The sequence below is a fragment of the Artibeus jamaicensis genome, unplaced genomic scaffold (genome assembly GCF_021234435.1).
Source record: "Artibeus jamaicensis isolate MK-2021 breed Jamaican fruit bat unplaced genomic scaffold, CSHL_Jam_final contig_519, whole genome shotgun sequence".
NCBI classification, from domain to species: domain Eukaryota; kingdom Metazoa; phylum Chordata; class Mammalia; order Chiroptera; family Phyllostomidae; genus Artibeus; species Artibeus jamaicensis.
Genome location: NW_026521871.1, coordinates 29784728 through 29806758, shown reverse-complemented (window position 1 = coordinate 29806758; position 22031 = coordinate 29784728). Strand labels below are relative to the sequence as shown.

Genomic DNA, 22031 nt, shown 5'->3' with positions numbered 1-22031 from the left:
CATGCTGTTCTCAGCATCTTCAAACCTACTCCTAGGAATTTTAAGTGTTAAATCAGAGGATCCAATATTTACCCTAAAAAGTATACACTTGCATAATGCAGAAAGTTGGGAGTATAGAGAGACAAGATTAGTATTTCTCATAGGGAGGAAGTTGCAGAGAAAGCCAAAATATGACAACCCTCACCCCCACCCTCACTCCCCACTCCCTCATCCCCACCCTCCATCCGTCCTCCCACCACGGACCCCTCAACACAAAGCACGACAAATTCCATGAGGCCTGAACAGGCTACCAGAGTGAGGAGAAATCACGGACTCCAGGGATGCTCCAAGGAAGGAAACAAAAGAATATTATCTCTTGAATGGAGAGAGCATTGTTTTATATTTGCTATTTAAGGGTAAAAAGTAGGATCTTGGGAAAATTCAGTAGATAGATATGCTTAGGGACAAGAAAGAAAATATAACATTTGAGGAAGAAATGTCGCATCTAAGAATGATGTGAGGTTTGGGATTTTCTTTAAAACCCTCCTGCAGAATAGAAAGGGTAGAGGAGGAGAGATGAAACGATATCGGCAAAATGCTGACAGCTCTTCAAACGGGGAGATGGAAGTTCATTATCATGCCACTTTTGTGCGTATTACAAAAATTTTCATAATAAAAATAGTTTTTTTTTAAGAAATAGAGTCATGCTACTCGGAATATGTGAGCGTTTCAGTCCACTAAAAGGCATCCGTTGAAACAAGGAAGAGTCCAGAAGTTTCAGGAACGTAGAGTAAAACTTCTCCGTGGTTCTGATCTCAGGACACGTGCTGGAGTCCGTTTCATCGGCAGGTTGCAGAACGCCAGCAGCATAACCCAGCAGCCCTAGAAAAGGAAAATCCCCAAACTCTTACACTGAAGGATTGCCGTGCAGTATTAATTATATATCGAAAGTATTAAAAGTATTAATTATATATCGAAAATTTAAATTCAACTGAGTATCCTTTGTTTGCTTTCATTTTTGCTAAATCTGACCACCCTACCAATATTCTATTATCTGACCAAAGCTTGACACCACCCTCAAAGGCTGACCCAAGCACAGTTTTATCTCAGTTCATGTCACCTTCTTCTCTCATCTGCTCACCCTTCCTGTCCTTTCTCTCCCTTCCCAGTACATTTGCAGCCCCTTTTCTTTCCTAGTGTCTGTATGATATGGTTAATTTCCTCCACAGTAAATCTACTTCACTCATACAAGTCCATGGAATATTTCCTCAGAATAATGCTGTTGGGGATAAACTTAGATTTAACACAAAATCAAGTTAACACCTCACTGGTGTTGGAGTTTTCTGAATAACTGCATTTCTTTACAGTACTGGAAACCCCAATTAGGAAGGTAGGGGAAGAAGAGTGAGAGAACTGGGGAGAGAGAGCCAGTCTGGCCCTGAATCCTCCCACCTCCCACCACAGAGGGATATTTTAGTCCAGTTGTTTACACCTTAAAAAGTGAAGATGGCCCTGACTGGTGTGGCTCAGTGAGCTGGGCGTTCTCCCGCCAACTAAAAGGTGGCTGGTTTGATTCCCAGTCAGGGCACTTGCCTGGGTTGCGGTCCAGGTCCCCAGTTGAGGGCCTGCAGGAGGCAACTGGTCAGTGTTTCTCCCCTTCTCTCTGTCTCCCCCTCCCTTTCTTTAAAAATAAATAAATATATATATTTTTAAAGTGAATGTAGATAATTGGTCTTTTAAAAAAAGAAATTTTATTTTGCAGAGGAAAAGATTTTTTTTAAGGCAGTAAAAGCAAGAGTAAGCAATATTAAGACACAGTGCACTTTTGCTAACATTTTGGGAAAACAAAGGATCTCCCAAGTGTCCTAATCAGGTGGCATGTCTTCCTATCATAGATTTATGCAGCGAGAAACAGCACAGCAGGGCGGAGGGATGAACTGGAATTCTGATGTCGGGGCTTCATGCGTAAGAAACCTGGGCTTTGGGCAGGAAGAGCAGCACCCGGCCTTCCTGGGCGTCTGCAAGCGCCTGAGCAGCGTGGCATCAGGGTGCGTTCCCAAGGAATGTCTGTTTGCAGGTGACAGAAAATATGACGAACGGGCAGTTTTCTGGATATCATGACTGAAAAGAGCAGGAGGTGTCCAGCTTCTGGCATAAGTGGGCCCAGCAGCTGCAACCTTGTCAGCAGATCTTGGGTTTTTCCTCTCCGTTCCCAGAGAAATTTCTTCCTTACCAGCAGCTCCATCCTCAGAACAGACAACTCCTTGCGGTTTTTAGTTGGCAAAAATAGCTCCAGCCTTTGCATACTTTCAGGGTCAAGACCTACAGGAAGTGAACAAGCAAAAAAGGAGCCCTTTTCTATTGTGGATTGTTCTGCCTGGCTTCAGGAATTGTAACTCTATCCCCCATGGCTGAGGATGAGCGAGTGACCTCCGGGATGCCAGCCACAGGAGACAAAGCTTGTCTCTGGTAGCAAACGCTGCCTCAGTTTCCTCTCCCTGCCCCCAAAGCTTGATCTATGCTGTTGAAGGGTAAGTCTCCTCACAGTGGGGAGCAACCTAAGCCAGACATGATCATTTGGGAGGTCATCATGGAAGGACTCAGGGGGCTGCAACCAAGAGCAAGAAATAGACCCGTGCCCCCAGCTATGTGACAAAGCCCGAGTCCCCAGGTTCTCTGGGAGAAGTACTTCCTGGCTCTAATGCACTTAAGCCTGAATACCTGATGGGGAAGGGTGCAGCTCCTTGCCTTTCCAGAGTAGATCCCCAGGGGGGAAAATCTGGCATCACAAAGAATTCCTGAAAACCTGTGAAACCTACTCTGCTAAGAGTGCTTTCATTCATATGTTAAGGGTCCAAGTGGGAAACCCTAAAGTTTTTGCAAAACTCCCTTCCTGACAGACTCTGACTCAGACTAAGCCCTCAGATTTCTTTGAAATGTTATCTACTCTTTGATCCTTGCCGCCCTGTATTCCTGTGTATTACAACCCAATAAAAATCCTTGGAGGAAGGGGCTAGAGGCCCTTCCGTTTTGAGGGGTCGGCCACCTGTCCTCCCCAAGCAGATCATGTCTTGGTGTTTACTTTCATCTGTGGCAGACGGGGGGACTTGCGGGAAAAGTCGCCCCCACACTTTCTCAAAAGAACCGGGAAATGTCCTTTGGAAAAGCATCGGTTATTCTGGGGTTGGGGGTGACTCTACTCCTTACTGTAAGGGGAAAATGCAGCTGACTGGCTTAGAGCCCTGAACCAAGAATGGGTCACTCCAAAGTGTGACCCATGGCCTGAAATAGGATAAACTCAAGTGACTCTGTCCTGCCTTGTCATCGCACCTTTGGGTGCCGAGAGGCAGCACAGCCAAGTGGCATTTCTTAGACCACCAGAGTCCTGAGCTCTTGCCTGGCCCTTACTCAGGTGGGTCCACCTGCCTCCTGTGTATGAGGAGAACACTCTCTGGTTTCCCTTCGGAAGAGTCCGTACCTGTGGACATCAGCTCCTGCTCCTCCGAAACAAACTCAGAAGTGAGGCAGCATGAGAACAAGAAAGGAAAAGGCTGGAGACATCAAGGAATGACACATGCAAAGTGTCCCGTGAGGATTCCTTCAGCCAGGCTGCAGGGTACCTCGAGGAGGCCTGGCCAACAACTGGATGGAAAATAACAGGGAACAAGAGAAAATCCAGAGGCTCTGTAAGGGATGCCGGTCTATTGCTGATACCGAGAGGCCACGCTGAGCTGTGTGATCGCTGTTCAATTCACAGAGAAGAGAACCTGTAAGTAACCTGAGGATAAACTGTGAATGCCACAACATTATGAGTAAAACCCACATGTTTTCTGTATTGTTTTCTCAGTTCCCTTTCTGTACTTTGACTCTGTGCTAACTAGTCATATCAAAGTGTGAACCCAGTGAGTGGATGTAGCAGGTCTGAATGGTTTTCAATCCACCCAAGATCTACTCCCCTCTTATTTTCTGGTAAAAACATCCCTTTTGTTTTTTAGATAACCACCCCCTCCCAATCTTAGCATGGTTTGAATGGGGCAGAACCAACTCCCCAGCTCTAGAAAGGGTCAGATCAGAGAGTCCATGGTCATTGCCACGCGATTAGTTCAAAGAAACCAGTGAGACTTAACCACAGGACTAGAAGCACCAGAAAACTTCCTTTTGTCCTGGGATGGCAAAAAGGGAGGAGGTAAACTTAGTCCACCTGCAGCCACTTTGAGATAATTTCCCCGAGATTAATATTAACACAGGGGGAAAAAGCGGATCTGAGAAAAGGAGAGAACCAGATCATTGGTAACATAACTTGGGGTCCTGGACCCAGCCATATTTGAAACCAATATAAAACATAGATTTTTCATTTAAAAAATGAAAAATCATTTTGAACTGTTTGGCTGAAACCAGTTTGAACTGGGCTTCTGTTGTGTGTAACTGGAAGACGCCAGAGGAGGACACTACGGGCCCACACGCCTCTGTGAACAGGAGCCCAGAGCGCTTAACGCTCAGCAGGCCGGTGGCACACATGAGTCCCAACAAGGCCAGGGCCATGGGCTGACCTCACCCGCCAGTCACCCTCTCACCTGAGCAGCTCGGCGCTGTGTTCTAACCGCATGCGCTCGTGTGGCAGTGCTGAGCCTGGGTGACGTGCAAAAAGCCTGAACTTGTGGACCCAGGCTGATCTCCAATTGACGTGTTCAGGTCAGACTCACCAGGTCAGACTCACCAGGTCAGACCCACCAGGTCAGAAACAGGCAAACAGGGGGGACCAAATGCACCAGTTACCAAGCCGCACAGTCGGTACTCAATAAATTACTGAATCATATCGTTATCAATACCAACCTGGACCGAATACCACAAATAGATTTTTAACAATGGAAGAGGGGCTCCATCTGCTGGGTGGTACTGGACACCTGGCCAATGACAAAGATTTAGAATCTTCTAGAATGGGCCAGCAGAACAAAGCATCTTAAGAATTGGGTGATACGTAGCAGAAAATTTGTCCCAAAGGCTGACTGTGGTGATTTTAAAATATGCCCACACACTTTTTGACACTTCTCCCCTCAGAAGGCACAGCCTAATTCCCCTTCCCTATAGTATGTCCTGAACCTTAGGGGTTTGCTTCTAGCAACTAAAATGTGACAGAAGTGATGATTTACGAGCTCGAGGAATAGATCGTTTAAAGCATGCTCTACTCTGTCTCGGAGCACTCACTGTAGGAAGAGCTAGCAGCCCCATCGTGAGGATACTCAAGCAGTCCCGTGCAGAAGTGAAGACGGCAAAGAGCTGAGACCCCTTGCCAACAGCAAGCATTAGTTTGCCAGCATATGAGCCTCCTCAAAAGCAGCAGGTCTGTTGGCTGCGAAGCCTCCATCCATCCACACCTTGACTGCAACCTCATGAGAGACCCTGAACCACAACCACTTACAAGGCTGTTCCTGAATTCCTGCCCCCCAGGAAGTGTGTGAGATAACAAATGGTTATTGTTGTTTTAAGTCAGTAAGTTTGGGGATAATTTTTATGCAGCAACTAATATGCTGAGATATGATTCTAGATAACTAATATGCTGAGAGGAACATGACTTCAGCCACTAAGAGTCCACAGGAAGGACTCCAGCCCTAGAAGATAGGGCACTGAGCTAGCAGCCAAGACTGACACTCAGATATGGAAATTGAGGTGGTTAAAGCAAGAGGAACCACACATATGCCTGAGTCCTGGAGGCAGAACTATACATTCACAGGTTCTTATATTTCCCCTGACTTGGAGTCCCATTCCTGCAGAACCTGGGGCAGGACTGAGCCCGGAAGGTGAGTTAGTAATGGGCCATTCCTCTTGCAGGGCCCAAAACCTGGTAGAAATGTTACCTTCCCATTTGGCTCCAGGTAGACTGAGGTCCCTGAGGCTCAAGTGCCCAAGGATGAGATGTCTGGAGCCACCAGACACAGGGACCAAGAGACAAATAGAATCACATCACATGCCAGATAAGTATACTCGTATGAAAAAGAGAAGGAGGGGTCGAAACCAGAGCTGGAAAGGAGTACATAATTGAGGCAGTATGAATAGCATCACCTCAGGATGAAGGCTAGAAGAGGGGGAAGCAGAATCAGGCAGGGCCCTCAGGGCTGGCTGCGGGATGAGGGGCTGGGCGGGCCAGGTTAGAGGCTCGGGCTAGACCAGTGGTTTTCCAACTTGAATGCACATCAGTAGCTTAAAAAAAAAAAACAGAATACTGCCCCCATTAAGATCCCAATTCCAAGACCAAAGGAGGAACCTGGTCATCTGCATTTCTAACCAGTTCCTGGTTGTTGCTGGTGCTCCTGGTGCACTTTGAGAAGCCCTGAGCTATGTGGAAGGGCTGGTATCATGCAGGAATTTGGTACCAACTCCATCAGAGTAGGAAGAATATGTAGAGGAAATGTCTTTGAGCAGAGAACCGTTCATGTTCCCCAAATCTAACTAGATGACTGCATGTCCCACCCCCTACCTCCTTCACACTTTTTAAGTTCCACCCTCTGCTCTGGGCTACTTCTTTCACTGCTGAAAATAAAGTCACTGTGAAATAATTGCTACCATTCATTGAGCAATGAGTGTGTACCCGTTGACATTATTGTGTATAATTCTGACATCACACCTAGTAAGGAGAGTGATACAATTATCCCCAATGAACAAATGGAAAGAGCCCAGAGATGACAGAAGTTGGTGAACTGGCCCCAAATCATTCATGGGACTAAAATTAAACTTTAGAAGTTATTCTGCTGCTGCTGCTGTGTGTGTGTGTGTGTGTGTGAGAGAGAGAGAGAGAGAGAGAATCCAAATTTGTCCCACAGTAAAGAAAAAGAAATCTATCAGGTAGCAAAGTGCCATGTAATGTGCTTTGGCTGATATTTCTTTTCAAAACTGGTAGAGATGGTACTTTGTCTAATGAAATCTTGGGTGCCATTTACTTCCTTTTAAAGTAGAATATAATCAATATTTCTTTTATTTTTCTCTGAAGAACCCCTGCAATATGACAACCTTCAGAAAAACCCCACCAAACAGAAGTTGGGAGAATTGTCTACATTGATTATTTCTGTCCCATTATGTGAGGAATGACCCAGCTGTGGTGGATTTATTTGCCACTCCGACCCCAGAGACGCAGCCTGTCTGGGCCTGTTGAGCCCTGAGTTGGACAGAGTTGGATGGAAACTCTGGGAATGACGGAAATGTCCAGCACATCACTTACACGCCACATGGTACATGTCACCGCACTGGAGACTCATATATTTTAGAAAAGTTTTAATATTTAACATCATGTACAGCACATATTATTAAATGGAAAAAATCCACTTATAATAATTTTTAAAATGATGTCTTAGGCTGTCATGGCTTGGGTTCCCACAGAGCCCAGTAATTCAAGCTCCAGCAGCTCGTTGGGTGCCAGAGGAGGCACCGGTCCAGGAGAGGGGAATGAGACGGGAGGGAACACAGCCGTTGAAGCCTGCACCGCCGTGAAGGTTCCTACTGAGGACACCTCCGTTCTGCGGGGCAGTCTGGAGCCAGGTAAAACGCATCCTGGCTCAGAGTTACCCCTGGAAGAGGCAAGGAATCTGGGGTATTTATTTATTTTATATGTATTTATTTATTTACTTTGTTCATTTTTTTTACAATTGAAGGGAAGAGCAACTTTGTCAGCCATGGTTTGAGAGACGCTCCCAGGGGCCATTCATTCTCTGGCACTTCTGACTTACCACAAACAGTTGTAGAACAGGCTCTGGCTGCCTCCCCAGCCCCCCACCACCAGCAACAACAATGACAACAACCCTCCACAAAAGAAATGCAGTGGAGTATCTGTCCAGGGCATCTGTCCGGGCTGAACTATTGCGGTAAAGGCTGAAGAGAAAACTGGCAGAGCATCCGGACTGTCTGCTCTACTGACATATGCTGGAACCTAGAGCTTGAGGCTAACGTGTATGTGCTTAGTCTTCCAGAAAGTGCACTCCCAGGAACCAGGAGTGAGGTGAAAGGGAGTGAGGCAGAGAAAGAAGGTTTAGTCAACTCTAAGATGTATTTCCAACCTGGCCGTCATTTGGTAACTAGTGCACCTGAAATTGATTGCCTCATCCCCTAATGCTGTATCCTGCTGCATCCCAGGACAGTCTGTCTGAAGGAAGGGAGGAGAAGACACCAGCCCTCCGCTCTGTGTCTCACCGGTGGAAGTTTCCCCCCCATGGTGCGTTAACTCCTCAGCACTTCTAGATTCTGCCTGTGGGGCCACCAGCTGGGTCTCTTGGCCTCTCACATCTCAAGACCAAAGCCAAGAGGAGGAAGTGGCACCCAGCAGAGGTGGGAGGGAAGGGACTGCAGGGTGGTGGTGCCTGGGTGACAGTAATAGAGTCCATACGTGCTTGGTCACCCCAAGGGCATCCAGGGCAAAAGAGCTGGCCAAGGACCTCAGAAAGAGTCAAGGCCAAGAGGATCTGGGTGTTGCCTAAGGTATGCCTGGTGCACTTTTATTTAATAAACATTCACATACATACACACATAAAACACAAACTCACATGCACAAACACAACCACACATTAAAAAATACAATAGTTTAAACAAGACAGTGGTGAAGATCCAACCAAATTTTTTCCCCTACATTCTTCAATATATGTTTAAGGTTTTATACAATAAAGGTATTTTGACATTATAATGGGTAAAGTTCATGTAGACAGTTTTAGAAAGACACGCACAGTAGCAAACATTTATTTTTATTATTATTATTTTAATTCTCACCCAAGGACTTTTTTTCATTGCTTTAGAGACAGAGGCAGTGGGGGAGAGAGGGAGAAACATGGATGTGAGAGAGAAAACGTGGATTGGTTTGCTTTCTCGTGCATGCACCAACCAGTGATCGAACCTGCAACCTGGCATGTGCCCTGACCGGGGATTGAACACACAACCTTTTGGTCTACGGGATGATGCTCCAACAAACTGAGCCACACTGGTCAGGGCAACGTTTATTTTTCTAAAGTAGTAAAACAAACTGGTAAAAAATTATTCTGTTTTCCTTTTTTAATGTTTGTTCTTATTTATTTGTTACTCTCAGCTCTGCCTGGACTCAGACTTAGAGGCAAAAAGTTGGAGATCTGTTCCTGAGGTTTTCCTTTGGCCTCCTTCATTCTCTCAGCTGAAAGTTTAGCATACTCTGCGGCCTGTTCCTTATTGCTCTTAGTACATTGTTCCCTCAGAGCAATACACCGACCTTTGTGTTTCGGGACACGTGGAACAACAAGATGCTGAACCCTGGGTGCTTTGGTCCTGGGTCTTTTACTGTCTGTGGTTAGGGGCTTTCTCACGACATAGGGGCGGACGCCATCTTTGTTAGAGAGGTTAAAAAATTTGAAGATTCTGCTAGTTCTTTTGGGCCCCAGGTGACGAGGCTCAGCATTATGAGTGAGATCAGAAATGTATTTTGCTCTGGCTGGTATAGCTCAGTGAATTGAGCACGGGCCTGCAAACCAAAGGATGGCGGTTCGATTCCCAGTCAGGGCACATGCCTGGGCTGCAGGCCAGTTCCCAGCAGGGGACTCACATGAGAAGCAACCATACATTGATGTTTCTCTCCCTCTCTCCTTTCCTTCCCCTCTAAAGATAAGATAAATAAATAAAATCTTTTTAAAAAAGAAATCTTTTTCTCCCCTTTTTCCACAACACAACCCCAGACAGATTTGCACCTTCGCTCTCCAGTCCCCCTGGGTCTGTAACCGGAGTGCCCTCGCCCAGCAGCAGACGGACATGTCCTGGGTCAGGACACCCTGCTTCGTGGGGCAGCCTTGTGCGGCGTTCCCAGCATTCCATTCTTCACCCAGAGCGTCAGCAGCAACGTCTGAGGCCACATGCTTCTCACAAAAGGTACGCGGTTTTCGTTCATCGCCCACTTCACTGAGTTTCTGGCAGCCAGTGGCTGGGAAAAGTGCTCAGCCTTAACCTGAAGCAGCCGACCCCCTCCAAGATGCCGCAAACGAGCTTGTTCTGTGTTTTACTGGATGGTCATAGTCAAAGTTGTCATCTTAAATAAAAGTTTGAATCTTTTAAGAGTTTGTTTAGGAAAGTAGCAATAAATTGTTTTTTTTAAAATGAGAAGTATAACTATTGCCTTATAATAATTAGTTTCCAAATAATTTTAAAATATAGGTTGTTTATATATCTTGTGTCATTCATTTATGTATTTGCTCAAGTAGCCAATAGCTGTTACTCACCAACAAATACTTCCTGAGTCCCTGCTATGAAAAAGGTACTTGCCAGTCACTGGTGATAACAAGAAGAGTCAGAAAAAAGTGCCACCACCAAGGCCCCGTACTGGGGTGGGTAAGATGGGTTATGGCAGGGAGAAGTAGCACTCAGCGGGTGTCCAAACGCTTTCTCTGTTTTGAACCCCCGCCACAGTGAAGTGGGGCCTTGGGACAAGTCCTGCCCCGCCAAACTGCAAGTGGAAGCGGTACACGTCCCTCCTGGGACACGGCACTCAGCAGCTCCTCCAGCCCTCTCCGCCCCTGGACCGATGGCCCTAGAGGCCACATTTTGCTAGACGCCATAGCTACAAGAGGGGCAAGGACTGCCAGACCTTCACCAGACTTTGTGTGTATAAGATACAAATCTCTACTGTGGTAAACTCCTGGGATTTTAGGGTTGTTACCATGGTATAGCCACGATTAGCCTGACTAGTAGGCATATGAACAATGACAACACACCATATAATAACATAAAAGAGAGTAAATTCAGTGTGCTATGGAAACGAAGAGAAGGCAAATTAACAAAACTAAAACTGCCAGTTACAGTCCAGAGACTAAGTCACAACACCTACAGGGTGAAATAGTTTCCCCCCTCCCTACGCCCCCCAGCAGCCTGGATTGAGTACGGGCCCTTTTCTTTCTCTGGGACCCCCCCCCTCCTGCAAACTGACAATATTACGGCTTATTGTTATCTAGTAAATATACCAGAGAAGCACATCCAGATACACTGCCACCGAAGTACAAAGAGACCTACTAAGTGACGCGCTCTGTGCTGCGTGCTGTCCCTCACTTTAGAAGGCAAGTCCCAGTGAGTCTGGGACACCAGACTCTTGAAAATTTTACAATGTAGGAAACTCTTAAATTGTTGCAGTGGTTTTCTTCTACCCCCAACACAAGGATACAGCAGCTTTGTGATAGTTTTCTCCCCAATATATAACCTCAGTTTAATCATGAGAGAACACTAGACAAACCCAAAGTGAGGGGCATTTTACAATATATCTGACCAGGACTTTCCAAAAGTGCTCAGGTTACAAAAAAAAAGAACAAGGGAAGACTGAGAAACTCTCAGAGATGGAAGGAAACAGAGGACCCACGATGATGACCCAATGCAACATAGTATCCTGGACCAAACGCTGGAACACACAATAAAGACATTAGGAGGAAAACTGGTGAAATCCGAACGAAGTCTGGTTTGGTTAATAGTGTTGCACCGACGGTTATTTCAGTTTCCATAAACGTGCCATGGTTATGCAAGACAGTGCTGAGAACAGGGTGTATAGGACCTCTGTATACTACCGGGCTGGCCCAAAAGTTGTTTTTTTGTAAAATAAAAGATACACTTTTCATTTTCAGTAATAACTTTATTGATTTGGATATTTTGAGTATGTTGGCTATCTCTTGCATGGTATAGCATTGATTGTTCTCGTTTAATATCTCAGTTTGATCACTATCAATATCAGCTGGCCTACCTGACCATGGAGCACCATCCAGCAAGAAATCTCCAGCATGAAACTTTCAAACCACTTTTGACACATTCGATCTGTCACAGTACCTTCTCCATACACTGTACAACCTTTTTTTGCTTTTCAGTTGTGTTTTTACCTTTCTTGAAATAATAAAGCATGCTATGCTGAAAATGTGTATTTTCTTCCATCCTCAGTATTAAAATGGCTACACAAAAATTCACTGATTTTGATAAGTTTTCTAAATGCACGCCAATATGACAGTTGTCACCATACAATCTAACAAAATAGCTAAGTGCTACCAGAGTCATCTTATGGAAAAATCCAAACTCTTTGGCCAACTCATATCTTTACAACTGTTATGAAAACCTAAAATTATTAAAAGATTAAGCATTTGAAGAAAGGAAAATAGAAATGTCTGGTCGATAAGATTGAATATACAGACAAAGAGAATAAGAGTACCTGTGAGAAAGCACCTGTGCGCGAGTATAAATTTTTGTCTGTTGGTGTGTCTGTGTGATGGCGTGTGGGCCTGTGTGCTCATGAGACACATCTGGTGTGTGGGGGTGTGTGTTTATATACGTGGCTGTGTTTGTGTATATGTTGGAGGAAGGGTGTGCATTAATTCCCTCTACTGTTGAGGAAATCAATGAGCCAAGGTGTTTGCAGGAACATGAGGACCAGCACCTCCTTACATTTTGAGCCCTAGGCACCTTGCTGGCCTCACCCCAGATCCACTATTTCAATGAAGTTGCCAAGAGGAGCAAAAATGAACACACAGGGGGCACCTGGATTTGAACCAGGGACCTCTTGATCTGCAGTCAAATGCTCTACCACTGAGCTATACCCCCTGACATGATATGTACCTTATAAAACACCTATTCCACTTTTATGAGTTACATCATGCTTCATAAGTACATGAGCAACTGAGACTCATCCTGGATTTAAATCCATCCCAATTCCCTTCTAGCCACACTACCTACTGCCTTTCTCAGAGCTGATATCCTCACTCTCATCCCAGCACCCAAAGCTCCGCCAACTGCCCATAAATCTCTGGGTACATGCATGAATGTTTTAAATAGTACAGACCAACGAGTGTTGGACCTGGAGGGAATCTTACCAGGGTATCCACAGTGGACTTCAGGGGCCCATGTACAACTCTGAAATTATAGACAAACACTGAATATTGTGCATGTTTTCATCAAATTTTCACAGGAGACCTCATTCAGGACAAACTGTCTCCTTTCACAGTTAAAAAAAACAATTGGATGTTCCAAAGTTCAAAATTCACCTTTGAACACCTTTAATTCCTATGCCCTTGAGTTCCAATCTGAGGATTTTTAATCTGTGTACACCCACGATGAGAAGAAAGGTCAGGACGCCTCTGGCATCGCAACAAATTCTCCCTGGCGAGACCTGTCGGCTGCAGCGGCGCATGGAGCAAGCAGCAGCCAGGGTTCCAGCTCACAAGCTCTCTGAAGCCCCGGGACACCCATCCCTAGCCTGTCCACCCAGAGGCCTTCCAGGAGCCTCAGATTCAAACCCAGTGGGCCCCCAAAACCTGTCATCTTCCTGCCCACACCTGCACCTCCACCTGCTTTGCTTTCTTGTGATAATAACAGCTCGTATTTACTGGACACTTGCCAGGTGCCCGACATGGTCATGAAAGTTCTACCCACAACTTCCCAGGGATCATTGCAAAACCCCCCCCGTGAGCTAGGTCTTACTGGTCTTTGGTTTGCATGCTGATTTTGCAGGGAAGGAAACAGCCCCAGAGTGGTCACATAGCAAGGAGGAGGTGGGGCTGGGATTCCGGTGCAGGATCAAGGTGAATGCTGGCCCTGGCTGTTTAACCATTGCATCAGCCTCCTCCCTGTCTTGGTTGGTGACCTCATACATACTCGGTCATTTGGCCAAAACACCCAGCACACCTCCGGGATCCTCCCACCCTTTCTTCCCCAGTTCCAGGTTAATTGCTAGGCACTGTTGATTTTACCTTTGATGTCACTGGGATCCATCCCCATGCCCAGACCAGCAGAACCGCCACCTCCCAAGCAGCCGCCAGGCCTCCATCCCTCACATCCATCCAGGAACATCCAGCCTGTTTTAAAACCAGGTCTCTCCAGGTCACTTCCCCTTTAAATGCTGTCATGAAACACTCCAAGTCTCTCTTCACAAAGTGAAGAGTTCTTTACATATAGATCCCTATCTGCCTCTTCAGCTTCAGCTGCAGCTTCATCATCTGACACTCCCCATAGCACATTTGTGCTCCAGCTGCTTCCAGCTACATGCATCAGGCTCCAGCCTCTGTCCCTGCAGTTTTCTCTGCCTGCAACTGAACCGCCAGTCCCCACGTGCATCCCCTGCCTCTTTTGTGTTCCTAATGCTGGCACAGCTCAGTTCCACTCACATCACCCTTTTTATTTTAGAGGCCTGCTTTCTGGTTGAGAGTACACTGATCCCAGGGGCTGTGCATATTTACCTCTAAGCTCACACTTTGCACAGTCTGGCACATAGTAGTTGCTCAATATATGTCGTTCAAGCTGCTCAAAAGACACAGCAGTGCCTGTGTTGTGGGCAGAAGTTAGACCTAGATTAAGGTTTGCTCTCCGACCCTTGCCTGGGTCCCGAGGGAAGGCACCCAAGGTACTAGGATACTGGGCTGCAGGAAGTGAATGGGGGGCGGGTAACAGAAATTTGTCAAGGTTTAGAGCAGGAGAAGAATGCAGCTCCCTAAACTTCAGGCCAGCTCATGCTTGTTGCTAGCCATACTTTGTGAATAAAGACTCTACGCCATGACTTGCCCCGGGACACTGCAAACTGTGGTCACAGTCACTCAGTGGCTGGGTTGGCTTTGCAGCCAGAAGGTTCTAGAACTCAGTGGACAGTCTCAGCACCTTGAGAGCATTGCTAAGTGGAATTTTGTTACAAAGCTGTTGTCACTAGAAAAAAAAGTGTGAGTAGTATAATGAAGTCATGAGAGTGTGTGCTCTGAGTTCAGATCCCGGGCCTGCTGTTTGTAGCTTTTGGAGCTCCAGCCAATTACCGAGCATCTCTGAGTCTCGGTCTCCTTGTGTAAAATGGAGATGCTGAAAGTAGGTACCTTGAAAAATGTTGGCAAGAAATTGAGGAGATAATTAATGTAAAGAACCTAGACTGATGCCTGGCATATGTACAAGGGATGTTATAATTCAACCAGCCATGAGCTACAGAAAATAATAAAATCAAAGTCAATCCACAGTCTTTGGAAGCAAAAATAGGAAGGGAACAGGGGGCACCTGGATTTGAACCAGGGACCTCTTGATCTGCAGTCAAATGCTCTGCCCCTGAGCTATACCCCCAGTGAAGCAAACTTGCTCTTCAAGTCTATCCCTCTCTCAACATTCTGGTTCTAAAAGCCTTCAGTGATTCAGGGGAGCTGTGATCAGAGAGAACACTGCCTGGAAGGAGCCTGGGCATTACAAGTGTTAGAAAGAAGTTTATAATGAAAAAAAAAAAATACTGGACTCCTGAGAACTAAGTTCTCCAGGCCAAGAAACTCTTCTTAGACTCTCCAGTAGCCAAAGCCTCTCCTGTCCACCATACCTTCCATGAAACAAACCTCAGTGTCAGGTGAAAACTCATCAGGTTTTCCACAAGTGGCAGCATCAGTATAATGTGGCCGGTTGGGCACCCGTCAGGCTTCCCTCAGCCAAGGCTCCGAGCGACTGAGATTCTTACTCCTCTTCACGACTGCACAGAACTGAGCTCATGACGGGCTCGCGACTGATACGTGCTGCATTAAATTAATTCTGAAACAGTAAGTACAGGAGTCCCCTCCCCCATCTGTACTATGCATGTCCCAAGGCCCCCGGTGGGTGCCTGAAACTGGGGTAGTACCAGCCCACCCCTATTTATAGTATGTTCTTTCCTATACATATTATGTATCAAAAAGTTGAACTTATTCTTTCCTATACATATTGTCTATCAAAAAGTTTAACTTATAAATTAGGCACAATAAGGGATTAACAACTATCATTAATAAGAAAAACAAGAATAACGATGTACTATAATGAAAGTTATAAGAATGTGATGTCCCTATTAAAATATCCTACTCAGCCCTGGCTGGTGTAGCTCAGTGGATTAAGTGTGGGCCTGTGAACCAAAGGATCATGGTTCGATTCCCAGTCAGGGTACATGCCTGGGTTTCAGGCCAGTTCCCATCAGGGGACGCATGAGAGGCAACCATACATTGATATTCTCTCCCTCTCTCCTTCCCTTCCCCTCTAAAGATAAATAAATAAAATATTTTAAAATATATCTTACTGTATTTTACTCACTCTTCTTCTTGTGATGATAATAAGACAATACGGTGCCTATGCAATAAGATGAAGTCAGGTGAATGACACAGGCCTTGTGACACAGTAGCATTAGGCTACTACAAGGGCCACCTGGACACAAGACCTGAGATGCTACAGACACCTCAACGGTTGATCTGACCATCAAGACAGCTTCTAGGTGATAACAGGCAGGGAGCGTGGGGACAATCGGACGATGCAGGGCCCCGGGCCCCGGGCCAGCCAGCACAGAACAGCTCAAGGATTCATCATCCCACTCAGCAAAGTGCACAATTTGAAACCTGTGAATCGTTCATATCTGCAATGCTCCATTTAATATATTCGGACCACAGCTGACTGCAGGAAAACGAAATCACAAAAAGTGATACTGTGGATAAGGAAACTGTATCAAGAACGACTTGTGGGAGATAGCTCTTCAAGGCATAACTCCGAGAGGATTTTAGTCACACGAAAACAGATGGTCAGCCAGTCACACTCTTACGTAACACAACTTGCCTGAAACTTGGGGGACTGTCAACTCCAAGAGGTCATTTGATAAGAAGAAACAGACCTCCCAACAAAAGTCTCTTATTCACTTCAGGAAACTGTTATCCTGGCCCTGCGCCCAAGACTCCTTCTCAACTTCCTAAAACAACCATAATCGCAGCCACCTGTATTTCTTGGCTTCGCCATCATCTCACACCCTAATAAATTGTTCAGGTGCTTCTTACGGAGATCTTGCGTGTTTAAACCTGTGGGGAAGTCTCCCCTTGGCCCATTTCCCAGGCCATGTACATTTTCCAGGTATTTTCTAAGGATCCTGGGTGTGGGGTGGTCATTTTGTGTCAGGCTGTGGTTGTTCGGTAGCCCGGTGAGGAAAGAAACCCCATTCCGTTCTTGTCAACCCTGCCTCAGGCTGGACTTGAGAGCTCAGAAAAGAATCACCATCTGCTCCACTCATTGTTCTTGCCTCGCCAGGGGAAGTTGCGATTTTAGCAGTGACAGATGTACTATGTGCTCCATATCACAAGACCCCAGCGTTGGAAGGGACCTAGATGGAGGTCCGTAGAAGGGACAGATGGAGGGAAGCTGAAGAGCCTTGCTTAACGTCACAGACATATCAGGGGCAGGATCAGAACAAAGGGTGCACCCCGCCACCTGCTCCTTAGAGGCAGGGACGCTTTGGAGGTCCCCAGTGCCCAGAACAACGTAGGTGCTCAATAAATGTTTGTGGGATAAATATCTAACTGTGGTTGCATACAGGTAGACCAAACATCCTGGTTTACTGGGGATTCTCCCGGATTTAACACTGAGTGTCCTGCATCCCGGGAAATCCCCTCTGAAAGCCGGGTTGGGATTGGTCGGTTACCCTAGATATTCCCTATCTTTTCTCATCCATGGTATTTCCCAGACCTAATCATTAACCTTCCACTGTCCTAATTTTTACCATTTCCACATACCTCCTTTACTAGTGGGTACTTAATATTTGTCTTGACATCAACCCACTGTTTTTTATTTAACCTCATTTTACACCAAAATATCCTTGAAATCATATCAATTGTATTTTTCTACTGCATACCAAAATAAATGCATAGCCATTAAGATATGTTAAAGTTATATTTAATATAGGTTGCCCTTACAACTTGCTATGCATGATGCTAAGCGCTGTATGCATATTAAGTCATTTAATCTTTAAATTAACCCAGTAAGGAAACAGAGGCCCAGTGAAGTTAAATAACTTACCCAAGTTCGCACAGCTGGTAAACTTGCCATGTGTCCCCAGAGTCATCTTGAGAGCATTCACTGGTAATCACAGTACGATGGTTAATATTAGATGTTAGCTTGACTGCACCATAGAGTGCCCAGACATTTGGCAGAACAATTGTTCTGGGTGTCAGTGAGGGCGTTTCTGGACTGAATTAACATTTGAATCAGTCGACTGAGTAAAGCACATAGATTCTCCCTTTTTGGGTGGGCTTCATCCAATCCTCTGTGGGTTTGAATAAAGTGGCTGAGGGGGAGGGGCCCCTTCCTGCCGGACTGCTTTGACTGGGGACATCATCCTGACCTGCCTTCAGAATCAAACGGAAGTATCAGCTCTCCTGGGGTCTTGAACCTGCCGTCTCTCAGACAGTGCCGCACCATCAGTGCTCCCGGCTCTGTCTTCAGGCCCAGGCTGCACCTACAGGTCTGCCCTGCTGGGTCTCCAGTGCGGTGACTGCAGAGCTTGGGATGTGCAGCCTCCATAGTAAGTCTACAGATGACATTGAACTACACCAGTTTGAACTGTGTGAGTCTGCTTTTACATAATTTTTTTACAATAAATATACAGTTGTCTCTCTGTACCCTTGCATTTCCTATCGGTGGATTCGACCAACTGTGGATCAAAAAAATAGTATTTTGAATTCACTGTGGGGAAACTGTGTATGTGGAGAGGCAACTTAAGCTATATGTGAATTTTCCACTGCACAGGGGCTGGTGCCCTTACCTCCATGTTGTTCAAGGGTTAATTGATTTTTATACATACACATACATTGTATGGGTTCTGTTTCTCAGGAGAACACTAATACACACAGAAAACTGAGAAAAATAGTGGGACCTGCACTGGCAGGGAAGACAGTCTCCCTATTTGTTGAGATTTCAGAGGCCTCATGCAGCCCAGAACGGTACATGCCCCAAGACAGAAGTTCAGTAATGATGGTCCAACTGACTTGCTGTTGGACTCCAAACTTCTGTCCCCTTCACCATCGTGGTGTCACACGTGTAAATTTGCTCAGGGTCAGAACATAAGCAAAAGTGAAAGTTAATACGTGGTGTAGTCACAAGGTATACAAACCAAATAGTCTAGCCTGAGCTCCAAAGCCTGTCACTCAAAGATTCATGTCAAAGCTACAGAAGAGGAAAGGATGGCAGCACAAAACATCTCGCAGAGACCTGGGGCTATTCAAAATGTGCTCAAGCACAGGGCTTTGGAAACTGAGTCGTACTGATATTTCCAGATACCATAGGACTTGTTCATAAGGGGACTAAACTAGAAATTAAATTTCAGAAATCAGGGGGATTTCCTCCCTTATACTAAGGTATTCTTTCTCAACTGAATGTTTTCACTTTTTAATCTTCAGTTTTCTCCATTGTAAAACAAGGATGTTGTAATAAAAAGATCTTCTAAATACATTCCAATCCCAACAATCTATGACTCACAAATTCAAAATTTAGCTTCTTAGTGGGACTAGGTCAGAAAGTACAGCATGGCCAAGAAATCTCAGGGGAAAAAAGTGATTGGATTGAGTGGGAAGATTTCAAATCTGGTGCAACAGAAAAAAGAAAGGCAATATGTTACCAGGGCCACAAGATGTGATATCAACTTCATTGTCCTAGTTTTTCCCCTTTTTATTCTACAGAGGATTTTCTATAAGTATCTATGCTCTATGAAAAGATGTTCAACATCACTAATCATAAGAGAAATGCAAATCAAAGCACAATGAAATGTCACCTCACACTCATCAGATTGACCACTATCAAAGAACATAAAAAAAGTAAACATTGGCAAGGATGCAGAAAAATTGGTCCCTGTGCACTGTTGGTGGGAATGTAAAATGGTGTAGCTATTATGAAAAACAGTATAGAGATTCCTCAAAAAAATTAAAAATATCCTGGCTGGTGTAGCTAAGTGGATTGAGGGCAGGCCTGTGAACCAAAAAGTTGCCAGTTCAATTCCTAGTCAGGGCACATGTGTGGGTTGTGGGCCAGGTCCCCAGGAGGGTGGCGCTCAAGAGGCAACCACACATTGATGTTTCTCTCCTCTTTCTCCTTCCCTTCCCCTCTCTCTAAAAGCAAAAAAATAAAATTTTTTTAAAATTTTAATAAAATTACATAACACTTCTGGTATAAATTCCAAAATAATTCAAAGCAGGAAATCAAAGAGATATTTGCACACCATGCTCACTACAGCATTATCTACAAGAGCTAAGAGGTGGAAGCAACCAAATGTCCACCTTCATATGAATGGATAAAGGAAATACAGTATAAACATACAGTGCAATGTTACTCAGCCTTTAAAAATAAGGTAATCTTGCCCTGGCTGGTGTAACTCAGTGGATTGAGCGCGGGCCTGCGAACCAGACAATCGCAGTTCACATGCCTGGGTTGCAGGCCAGTTCCCTGCAGGCCAGTTCCCAGCAAAGGATGCACCAGAAGCAACCATACATTGATGTTTCTCCTCCTCTCTCCTTCCCTTCCCCATCTAAAGATAAATAAAAATCTTAAATAAATAAATAAAATCTTTAAAAAAAAATAAAAATAAGGAAATCCTGCCATTCACAAGATAGATGGGTCTAGAGGACATTATGCTAGGTAAAATAAGCCCAACACAGTGTATGACCCCACTTTTATGAGGACTCTAAAATAGAGAAACTCATAAAACTAGAGAGTAAGACCGCACATGGTTGCTGGGGGCTGGGCAGAGGCGGGTAATGGGGAGGTGTCAGTCAGTGCGTTCAAAGCCTCAGCGAAGGCAGATGAGTAAGTTCTGAAGATCGACTCCCTAGCACACGGCCCACAGTTACTATCCTGGATCATTAGCCTAAGATTTTGCTAAGAGGGTAGATCATATATTATATGCTCTTACCACAAAAGAGAAATATATTATTTATAGATAAATAAATAATACAGAGGTGGGAGGAAGCTTTTGGAGGTGAGGTGATGTTTATGGGCTTGAATATGGTAATAATTTCATGAGTGTATACTTATTTCCAAACTCACCAATCTGCTGTATACATTACATTTGTACACCTTTTTATGTCAATCATACCTCAGTGAAGTGTTTTTTTAAAAACAAAAGAAGAAAGGGAAATATGTATGCCGGGAGTCGGCCAGCAACCGTCCCTTGACAAGGTCAGGACGGTTGAGATGCATTTGCAAGGCAGAGGCAACTGTGGCTGGATTTCCTGTCTATCTCCCCTTACAAGTTTGTTTTGGTGATCAAAAGGTGGTGGGATTGTTAGACACTTGTATTTCAGGTTCAATGATTAGCATAATTCCAATGAAGTTGTACAAAGTAATTTCTTGACCAGAGAACAAAGTTCCCTCTAATGAAATAGCCCCTGAATGTCTAAAAGTTGTTGGAGTGACAGCCCCTCCTTTACCTTGAACAGGAATATGTATTAATTAGAATTTAGTAGGCAAAGAAACAGGAAAAGCTTGTTAGATACTACAAACTAAGCACGTAGATACAATTACCAAGGAGTTAGAGTCCATAGTACATAGAGAAACATTTTGGACAGAAAGATAGATAGCTAAGTTAGACATCACAAAGGCTTATAATGAATTTCCTAATCTCACTCAGTCTAGCGTACCTTTTGCCCCATGCCAAATTCTAAGACCTTTAATAAACAATAAGACATTCAAACTCTGTACATAGAGCTAGTTCAAATTGTCTGATTAATGGTTCTCCTGGTCAAAACAACTTTTGTTTAACATAACTGAAACTATGGAAATTCTTGTACTTTTCCTGGTTACCTCTGTATTGATTTTTTCTGCTTAACTGATCAAGCCATGCACCTGTTGCTTTAATGTTATATAACAATCTCTATAAAAATAAAGCATAAATCAAACTCTACAAGTTCAGTCAGTCCCACAGAGGCTGGCTGTTCTCCAGCATCCAATCGGGTGTCTTGACTCTTCATTCGCCTGCGCCGTCCAACCTTCAGGGACCCTGAACCCTGCCGAGGCTGGACCACAGCATATGTATTTGTCAAGGGCTAGGGAAAGTGAGGAAATCATGTTTTATGGGCATAGAGCTTGTTTTGCAAGAAAAAAACACACATTCTAGAGATCTGTTGCACAACAGTGCGAATATACTTGAGATGAATGAGCTGTATACTGAAAAATGATTGGGATAGCAAATTCAATGTTATGTGTTTTTTACCAGAATTTAAAATACCTGTGTTCTAAAATTAGAAAAAAACATGAACAATGAAGCAGCAGCCTCAAAAAACAAACACGTGCCTTTTGTAGAAATGGCAAGC

General features: G+C 44.9%; 1 long non-coding RNA gene and 2 other non-coding genes across 6 annotated transcripts in view; all 3 read right to left on the bottom strand.

Moving 5' to 3' along the window:
* Window positions 1-281: 281 nt before the first annotated feature.
* The window catches only part of LOC119048289 (uncharacterized), a 49551-nt gene continuing 27801 nt past the window's right edge, over window positions 282-22031 (bottom strand). For 3 of the 4 annotated variants that reach the window (XR_005082307.2, XR_008392371.1, XR_008392369.1), the window contains 2 exons: window positions 3458-3721; window positions 1743-2301 (listed from right to left, as the gene is read on the bottom strand). This is a non-coding gene — a long non-coding RNA (uncharacterized LOC119048289). Of the gene's footprint in view, window positions 862-1742; window positions 2302-3457; window positions 3722-22031 lie in introns of those variants that run through there. The other variant, XR_008392370.1, reaches the window with a different exon arrangement.
* TRNAC-GCA (transfer RNA cysteine (anticodon GCA)) lies at window positions 12469-12540 on the bottom strand. Its single transcript has one exon. It is a non-coding gene; the product is annotated as a tRNA-Cys (tRNA).
* On the bottom strand, window positions 14959-15030 carry TRNAC-GCA (transfer RNA cysteine (anticodon GCA)). The gene has a single exon. It is a non-coding gene; the product is annotated as a tRNA-Cys (tRNA).